The sequence below is a fragment of the Manduca sexta genome, chromosome 3 (genome assembly GCF_014839805.1).
Source record: "Manduca sexta isolate Smith_Timp_Sample1 chromosome 3, JHU_Msex_v1.0, whole genome shotgun sequence".
In the NCBI taxonomy this organism is placed as follows: domain Eukaryota; kingdom Metazoa; phylum Arthropoda; class Insecta; order Lepidoptera; family Sphingidae; genus Manduca; species Manduca sexta.
Genome location: NC_051117.1, coordinates 6,324,728 through 6,334,821, shown reverse-complemented (window position 1 = coordinate 6,334,821; position 10,094 = coordinate 6,324,728). Strand labels below are relative to the sequence as shown.

The 10,094-nt window shown below is 35.4% G+C and overlaps 1 protein-coding gene across 6 annotated transcripts in view; it reads left to right on the top strand.

The window, feature by feature from the left end:
- The first annotated feature begins 277 nt into the window (after positions 1-277).
- LOC115453597 (protein pangolin, isoforms A/H/I/S) overlaps positions 278-10,094 on the top strand; it is a 160,348-nt gene continuing 150,531 nt past the window's right edge. Inside the window, exon 1 of one of the 6 annotated variants that reach the window (XM_037439884.1) lies at positions 278-838. The gene's annotated coding sequence lies outside the window, so the exon portion shown is untranslated. The remainder of the gene's footprint in view (positions 839-10,094) is intronic. The other 5 variants (XM_037439895.1, XM_037439881.1, XM_037439878.1 and 2 more) reach the window with 5 other exon arrangements.

Sequence of the window (10,094 nt, the reverse complement as noted above, 5' to 3'; positions counted from 1 at the left end):
GCTCTTTTATGATTACAAATTTATCATCTTTTAGAAAATATTCCGAACAGACACCTTGTGACATAAAAAATTAAACACTCCTAAACATATTGAAATTATTTTATAAATTAGAATCTATATTAAATTAAACATGTTAATCAGGTTTTAAAACCTGGTAAGACATTTTAGGTTTCAAAAAAATATTAATGTTTACCTCTTAATGCGGAATTTGATAAAAAGATTATTGGTAACCCAAACATATCATATAGTTGGTTAATATGTCTATCACTGAGGTACTAGCTTGTTATTACGAACGATATCTGAAATACTAATTGTATATCAGAGATATAATATACGTAATATAACCGTAAAAGATGAATGCATTCACCATGAGAGGATAATAAATGTGGAGAAACGGGAAAGGATTCCGGGAACCCTGGACCGCAGACGAAAACAGCGTCAAGCCGAGGACCTGCTCAAACCGAACGTCTGCATACCGATCGTTGGTTTTTTATAAGCGCACGTCGGTGCACACCGAGCTGTGGCTGTGCGAGTGAGAGGCGTATAGTTGTGTGCGTGCCAGCCCGTTCTCGCGCGCGCCGCACCATTGTTGTGTGACTGTGCAGTACACTCGCGACTGTCGGCCGGCCGCGGCCCGCGTCACGTCTCTCCGCCGAAACTGCCGGCGATAAACAAAATAATGACCAGTGTACCACATTACGTGCATCGCGAGTGCAATAAGCGTCGACAGTGTGTGATAACGAGTATGTAACGTGCGTGTTGTGTCAAACCGAGTGAATATTTTGAACGTGTTTTGGAGTTGGGCGCGCGTGGAGTGCGCCATGCTCGCCGTGTTTAGGTATGTGGAGACCGATTAATTATGGCCCATCAGTGTCGAAGGGGTCGCTGGCCTGCATTTTCGCTACCGTCTCTCGTTATTTTTGTAATCGGTGACAGATTTCGCGTGCGAGCCGGGACCGCGGCGGGTGGCCGTATGGCGGGCTATTTACACTTGCCCCGTAGTTTACATGATCGGGTGTGAACTTCTTGGTCGCATCCGATGGGTTTCGGTGTTGGCGGGCAGCAGCCGCGCCAGGCGGCTGTTATCAGTGTCGTACAAGTGTGTCGTGTGATTTACAAAGCAATTAATGCGTTATCGGTGCCGGTGTGGCGTTGTGTTGAACTTTGCATCCATTTGTGGCGGGACGCATGTCGCGGTCAAGTTTCAAAAATCTCATGTTACCGCGCGGCCGCAGCCCGCAGCGCGCGGCGCAAGTGCCTGCTCATTGAAGAAAAAAAAAAACAACAGTAACTTGTTCGTTTTAGGATAGTCGGAAACAAGTGGAACAAATGTTCATTCCCTCTTAGAAGTCATTTAAACTAACAGCAAAAGTTCCGATTTACTTGAGGCAAGTTGACAAAATGTCGGTTGTAAAGTGTTCAGAATAAGTTAGGTATTTGTATAAGTTATAACATTCCGATACTTATCATTTACTGTTTCCATATTTTCAATTGCAAGTGGTTCATACGCAAGAAAATACAGTTTTATTTTATTTATTGAAGCGTAAAGCACAAAATTTTGTTTAGGTATCAGATCAAGCAGATTATATCCATATATAAAGTATACACGGTTCAATAAACTAAAAACTTTTAGTTTCGGTAGTTGATGTATCAAAATATATTGCCGCCAAAATTAAAAATCATTAAAATACATAAGTCAGACCTCTTTACATTAGACAAAGTGGGCACCTGTAAAGGATATAGGCGTTTATCCATATTTATACTTTGTAGAAATACACACGGTCCATACCCCATGAACCCAAATCTATTATAAATTATGTTACATGTATGTATTATGTAATAGTTAATATCGTGATAATAGTTATTTGCTCTTCATTAGCAAACAGATGAACACAGAGATCATACCTGTTAACAAGTTTTAGATTTCTATTTAAAGAATTATTAAATGTTGCCAACATAAAACCGCCCCAAAATTGCACCACGTGATAATATTTCGTACTTTAACTGAGCATTTAATTAACGACAATGTCTGCCGGCATTAAAATACTCATTGCTGTAAAAATGACGACTGTTCGGACAAAGTTGATAATTGTGATGCCATTTATTTTTTATTATGGAAAGACCCTAATAAATATGGGCCTTCAAATGTGCGCGCACGCACCTGCTTTTAAAAATATGCTGGTGGACATCGTGATAAAATAATAGTTTCAAATCTAAATTGTGGCATTGTAAATAACATGTTCGGTTTTGATACTGTTTTTATTTAGTTTGCCTAATGATTATTACGTAACTTTATACAAAATATCTTGGGAATTTAACTTAAAGTTATGTTTTAAATGAGATTACTTCTCATTTAAAACATAACTTTATATCTAAACGTCGCGCCAATACTTATTTTTTTTTTAATAATACTTATGCATATTTAATTGAACACGGAGGTCCCTGTTTCAAGTTCCAATAACATAAAACCACAGATAACGCTTTCGTAATATAATTACGACAGATTAAAAATTCTAGCGACCGATTAGGCATGGTGTAAATAAAATGTTTTCTCGCCTTTGCCTTCTCTTAAGGAGTAAATCAAACCAAAAAAAAAATGTTTCCTCGCTTTTCGCAACAATATATGTTATAAAAAATATGTTGTGATTCGAATTTCAATTTATTTAAAATTCTTTTTTTAAAAATGGAAACCGCAATGTCGTGCGTTATATCTATGCGATCAACATGTTTTTACGTGAAAAATAAACTAAATAAAATAACACGATTCTTTCTTTTAATGAAAATATGAACTATTTAAAAATTTATACAAATTTAGACCAACCAAAATTCTTTCACACAAATAGTCGTAGACGTCTACTTTTATCCGATTTATAAATAGTCATATAACCGAATAAAAATCCTCAAATAAAATGTACTTTTCTCGTTAGTAATCCGACGTCGCGGCCATTCTCGCCCGTCGGTCGCAGGTAAAAAAATCATATTATTTATAACCCCTTGGCACTTTTTTTGACAAAAAATATATTCCAAAAATGCTTTTTTCTTTTTTTATGGCGCGCAGTGAAACGCGACAAGTTGGGTCACGAGTGGCCAGATCGGAAACCGACATGGGTTTTTTATTTTTCGCTGGATTTTTTACGTTCATAGTTTGTTAGTATTGAAACGTTCGGGAATTATTTTTACGAATTTGAGTTTAGGCGACTCGTATATTGGTTTATTAAAGGTTAAATCCCGGAAGTCATTGTATAGTTTAGCGAATGAATTTTTCCGTGGATTGTCAGCCGTCGGCTGCAATTGTTATTAACGAATTTTTGACGCAAATTAGGAATAAAAGTAGCTAAAAACGGAGACCTTCTATTATTAGTTAATGGCCAAAAATTAATCATTATCTTGAAGATCTCTAACTTCGAAGCATAACGTACATACCTATTCTTAATATAATATGCGTAGAAACATAATTATATTATTGGTAATATTTATGACAAAATCATTTTGTTTTTCCCTCCTTAATCATTTATAAATATTATGTTACACCATGAAAATTATTTATCCTGTAATTATCCGTAATTTTTACTACTGATGTAAATCCACTAATCCAAAAACATCCAAGTAGGCGGAGCGAATAAATTTAAGGGCGAATGCAATTAATCATTTTATCCCCTAAGGGGGCGCGAACTATTACACATTGAAACTCATCGACTTTATTTGCGCACCATAACATAAGGGGCGGATCTATGCCGATGTACGCACGGTCCAATCCCGTGCAACTTATGGGTAAGGTTAGGTTAGGTTAGGTTTATGCGTTTAGCAAGTCGAAAAACTGTTACTTTGCCTACACTATATATAGACTAACTAAAAATGTAACTCGGAACCTCGCTGATTTAATTCTTCAATTATCACAGATTTAAAAGGATAGTGATAACATTTCATTTTACAAGTACTTGTTTATTGTAATAATACCTAAAATGCCATACTATTTATTCCTAACTAACCTAACTTGACTCGTAAGTGCACAAATCAATTACAAGACGCTGCTATTGAGTGACAGAATCGAAAAAAAAATTCCAGCAGCGCTACATTATCTTTTACATTAAAATCAATCCTTTTCAGTACATGTGCGCACGAGATCTAAACACGCCATTCTGAGAAGCGAACAATCGTCTTATTTCGTTGGTTATCTTCAATGAATTATTCATGTAATCGCATTTCCTACGCTCGCCAGTACTCGTCTTTAATTATTTTTATTTTTATTCGCTATATGTTGAAATGTCAATTTCGCGTCTATATGACGTACTAAAATGTTTAATTTTAATATTTAACGGCCTACGATGGAGTGGTTGTATCTTGAGTGTGGGCTTTTAACATAGATAACATAGCGTTATAAAATGTTGACTCTGTTAGTATCATTTTTTCTTCAGAAATTTGAATTTTTATTAGTACATTTATTCATGGTATTTTTTTATCGTCGCGGCAAACTGATAAATGAAGCGCTCTTATTGAATTGTCGTTTTTTCTCTATAAAATTAATGTAACCTTTTAATTAACTGGTTTACTTTGCCATACAATTCATTATGCAATAAAAACTATTACATCTCAGCTTATAACCATAACTTTTACTAATTAAACTTAACTAACCCCTAGTTGTTTCATGTAAAAACATGTTGAATAACAAATTATTACCTTGAAACCTTGTTATACGTATTATTTTTACTTTGTAAAAGTTTCGGACAAATCTTGTGTAAGTTAAAAATGATATCGGATACGTTGCTCACAACCTTATTATTTTGTATATAATATTCCGAAAAACATAATATAATATTTGTAATACACTAACCAAACATAAATTGTAAATAACATGAGAATGAGCTTTTAAGATCACGGTGCACCACGGTATTTTCTAAGTTACAGCGACAATATATTAATGACCTTTAGTTTTCGTTTTCTAACAATGAACACGTGTAAGGTGGTTTTCATTTAGGTCATATATATGAAACTTAGTCGCATACAACTCCTCGGTATAAACTAGAAAGATGCAGTGCTGCCGGACACCCTAAGGCTGCGGGACGGGGTTATATTTCTTTGAGTTTTATTGCTATGCATAAAATATGAAGTAGAAACGAATATATTGCTGTCACGTCATTAGTGAAGTTACGCGATACCCGGAAGGTCGATTCAAAATCTGTAGACAAAAATCAAAATCTGTTCATCCGATTAGGTCCTACGATGCTACAGAAGATACACACGTTAAACTTAAAACACCCCTGATTTCGCGTGGAAGGCTGAAACTTATACAAAAATTACAAATATCGAACCCCGATACCAGCGAAGACAATAGCTCATCCGCTAGACACAGGTCACATTTGAGACAGCTATTAAAAGCGTGCGGCTTGCTATGAGAACCGGCGCGAGAGCTGGGAATGTTAATGCGCGCGTGTTGGGACCTGCGCCCGCGCAGAATAACCAATGCGTTCTACAAATGCAATGCCTTATATATCGCGCCTTGTGTTTGCTTAAGTTAGAAACTTTATCCATTGGGGATGTTACTCCGATACAAATTGGTGACATTCGTGTCTTTTATTGATGTTTTTTGTGCTTTGTACCAAACAAACCGCTCGCGTTGGTAATTGAACAGAAATTCTGAGGAACTACTGAGGGAGTAGTACAGGGATGATTCCGACCAATTGCTTGGAAAAGCTAGTGGTCATAAAGGATAAGTTAATCTACAAGTGTATTCCCCAAACATTAAAACAGTCGCTAATAAATAGATAACTATGGTTAGGACCCAAGTCACCTATTTATTATAGCTAACAATACCAGTACGATTGCTAACATTAGTTATCTACTGTGACATTCAGTATTGCAGACATTGACCTTACCACTTTTAGGGCACGTTCCATTACTCCTGAGTAAATGCGAATTGTCACATAAATAAGTCAAATACAAGCCATTCTTTAATCTATGCTCACAAATAAACGGTAATAAAAAGAGTACTATCTACATTAGTTGTTTAATACGATAACTTTCATAAAATATTTGAAAATTGTGGAACAGACCCTTAATCAGTATTTAAACTTATTATTCTATCATCAAATAATTTGAATGTCATCAAAATACTTTATTGGATCGCTCTCTTAATAAAACAATGACCTATTCCAAAATTGTTAATTTGTGGGAATCGTCAAAAAACTCATTTCTGTTTGCGACCTTTTTTTTAAGTTGCTATAAAATTTAAATTTTTAAAGATAAGTCAACAATGAAACCTATAACATGAAAAAAAAGTAAGAATAAAAAAGGTTACAAACAGAAATGACCTTTTGATGACTCCAACATATAAACAATTTTGGAATAGGTCATTATTTTATTAAAAAAGCGGAATGTATTTAGCTCAACGTAGTAGAGAATACTCAGTGACAAAATATTCTAATGTCTTAGTTCTCATGACATGCATTGTGAGATTAGTCGGTATCTCAACAAGACGTGGGCTAATTGTAATATATTTGGCAGGACACTTAACGACATACGTATTAGCTCTCATTAGCGTCGATTAAGCGGAGTATCCGACGATTGAAGCAACTATGATGCCACTAATTACTCACTATGACAGCGTACTTGAGAAAAATTGGCTGTCTAAATAATAATATGAGCGGCGATAGCCTAGTTGGGTGTGAAACGGAAGGTTCAAATCTCAAGGGCACACACCTCTGACTTTTCAAAAATCATGTGTGTATTCTTTGTGAATTTATCATTCGCTTTAACGGTGAAGGAAAACATCGTGAGGAAACCTGCACATCTGAGAAGTTCTCTTTAGGAATTTTGAAGGAGTGTGAAGTCTACCAATCCGCACTAGGCCAGCGTGGTGGACTAAGGCCTAATCCCTCTCAGTAGCAGAGGAGGCCCGTGCTCAGCCGTGGGCAAGTATATAATACAGGGCTGATATTATTATTATTATTTCAATGTTAATGTTTGTGGTATATATTTTATATCCGCAGTGTAGCAGTGTTAAAACCCGCCATGGCCCACGTAAGTGTCGCGTTCCGGGATTAACCTGTGTATATTGTTCCAACAGGCCGGCATAATTGTGTCGACTGGAGGTAATCATCTCTCGTCAGTCGATATTCTATTGGACCCCACTCCACTTACTTTCAGGTGCAGAGGGGTCACTTTGCCGTGCTCGTTTTCAAAAAGTTGATACGGTTGATGTTCAATTCTTGGAATTGTGCTGTATGGGGTTTCGTGCCATTTCTACGAATTATTTGGCTTCGATCGCTAGATTGATCAAATTTGAGCTTATATTACATATATGTATTTTGTTTATTTATTTATAACTAATAAGCTTTAAAAAAGCATTATTAAAGTAATAAATAAATTTATACAAAGGCATACCTTTAGCATACAAATTAAAATAAACCTTATCGTCAACGGCAGATTATAGTTTGAGTGAACCGAATAAAATAATAATTAAAATTAATACCTCATTCGGTCATTTCATTAGAAAAAGCGTGACGGGCCCTACTACGAAAATTCCATAGAAAAAATCTCACCAACGTGTTTAAAATACGCTATGAGATACATATAAAACGAAATACATTTTTCCACGCTAAACAGTCATGAATAAAACTACATAGCATGATCTTTAGTGACATAACCTGAGTCGGCAACAAAGACCAATACGTGGTCCGTATGGTAATCATGTGGCGAGATTAACTGCCTACTATGAAAACTCGACGCCACTCGATGACAACTCGAAATCGATTTGAATTCCAATGACAAACTGCGTCGGTTTAGGGTTGCCATGCGTTCAAGTAATTCGTGTTGACGTTTCACGGATTTCCAAGCGCGTTGTCAAGATTTTAATCGCATAACAAGATTAAATTAAAAAGTTTATTTCAAGGTACTGAATTTATATTTTAATCAATTCCCTGTAAAAAGAAAACTGTTATAATTTTAATTACTTCCATTGTAAGCTTCAACAGTTTCTACATTAAGTATAGTTTCTGTTTGCTAACCCTAATGTGTAGACGATTTGAATTCCACGGTATAACGACAGCGAAGATTTGAAATGTAGAAGGGACACGTTATAGCTCATCGTAAACGGCTGTTACGAGTCGTGGCTCGCTTGCGACTGTAAATAGGCCATTTACTTTACATACTCTATGGTCTAACGTTGTAAATGTATCGATAGTTTTGGTATCGATTGTTTGGTATTTTTACTCAGTAGATTCTGGTGGGGTGTAAATAAAATATATTTATGTTGTGCACTAATCTTAAAAATATATAATTATTGTAAAACGATAGTAATTCGTTTTTAAAATATCTAATTTCTGAAATTATTTTGATTGTGTTCTAGTATCGATGTCGATAACTACCTTACTAACAAATATCGACATATTTTACACAAACACCGGAGCCAAAGTCAACTTCGAGTATAAAAATCACTAAATTCTTGTACAATGGTAAAGTATTTTAAAGTTCCTTATTGTTTCGACCATTTAAATTTTATTTTATCCTCTCATTTTATGAATTTTTATATGCAATTTAGTGTTCCTTTGTTATGTGAATGTAAATTGACAAAATTGCATACGAGGACACGTATTTAAAGTCAAATATATGAAAACAAGTTGGTTTTCTAGTGGTAAGTGGTTCTTGCCCATGAATACCTATTAAAAAAGAGTTGGACGCTTGAATTGGAGTTGTGGAAAAGAAGAGATACCGAATCTTCGACATTATAAATCTATATTTATTTAATAAAACTGTGAATAAGTTTTAGTACTCAGTATCAGACCCAAGTCTGGAAGGCTGTAGGCCCGAACAATACATAGAATCCAACATAACTGGTGAAATGAGTTACACCTCTGCCTCCCCCGGAAAAGGGAGAACCGCGTGATGCTCTTTAAATAAAATTTCATACTATTATAAAGCTATATGTGTATTATATCTCAGGAGCTGATTACAACGCGGCCACAGCGAACAATAAAGTGTATAAAAGCAATGTTTTCCTTAAAGTATTATCATTTTTATTACGTTCTATTTACGTTTGATAACAATTTGATTCCATCTTATCTTGAAGATATTTTTGATATGTTGTATCGAAACGCACGCAGTACTCCGGGGGATCCAAGAATTATTCGTAGTAGTATTACTGCGTTAATGAGACTCTATTATAATATCAGCTTTGTATTATATACTGTCCCATTGCTGGGCACGGGCCGCTCCTACGACATAGGGGTTGGGCCTTAGTCCACGACACTGGCCTAGTGCGGATTGGCAGACTTCAAAATACTAATGAGACTGTATGAATTTTAAGTGTATGTTAACTTTTATTGCAAAAAAAAATTGCCATCACACGGTAGTGTACTGGCTGTTATACCGTATATAGAGAAGGGAAAAATAAAACGCAAACATATAACTACTGGGGATATCAATCTAATACTATAAATAAAAAAAAATGTTTGTCAGTAAACGCAGAAACCAGTAAACTGATTTAGATGAAATTTGGCACATAGGTAGATCATGTCCTATATAACATAGGCTACATTTTATCCTAAGCTATCCAAAAGGTCTGATGAAGGTCCGTAATATCTAGTACGTAAGGATCAATTGTCGCACATATCGTTCCATCGACCACTTATTTAACATTACGTAGGAGTGTGTGGGCATTGGTGACGGATGATCCTTGCATTCCAGAACACGCGATTCGTTATATGCACTTTTATAATTTCTCTTCTCTTGATGAAATATATGGCGTTTAAGATGAGGATTTCATAACCGACTGATATTATGGTAGAAATATGTCACAAGTTATAAATTTAAACAGCTAGGGAATGTGCCCATCAAATGGTGTGACTAGACACACAATATGGCGGAAATATATTGAGGTTTCAAATCTAATATGCTAGGGAATATCTCCATCAAATTGTGTGACTATCGCTTTGTCTATTTCTGGTTCTAAACAGCATATTGCACTATTTTAATTTTAGAGAAGAGAAGTGAAATTGTATTGAATTAATTTGATGTCTTGAGTGACGATGAGTGAGTTATTGTTTATAAGTCGTGTTATTTATCAGCAGATCTTGCTGGTCTCCTTACATGTTGCATAA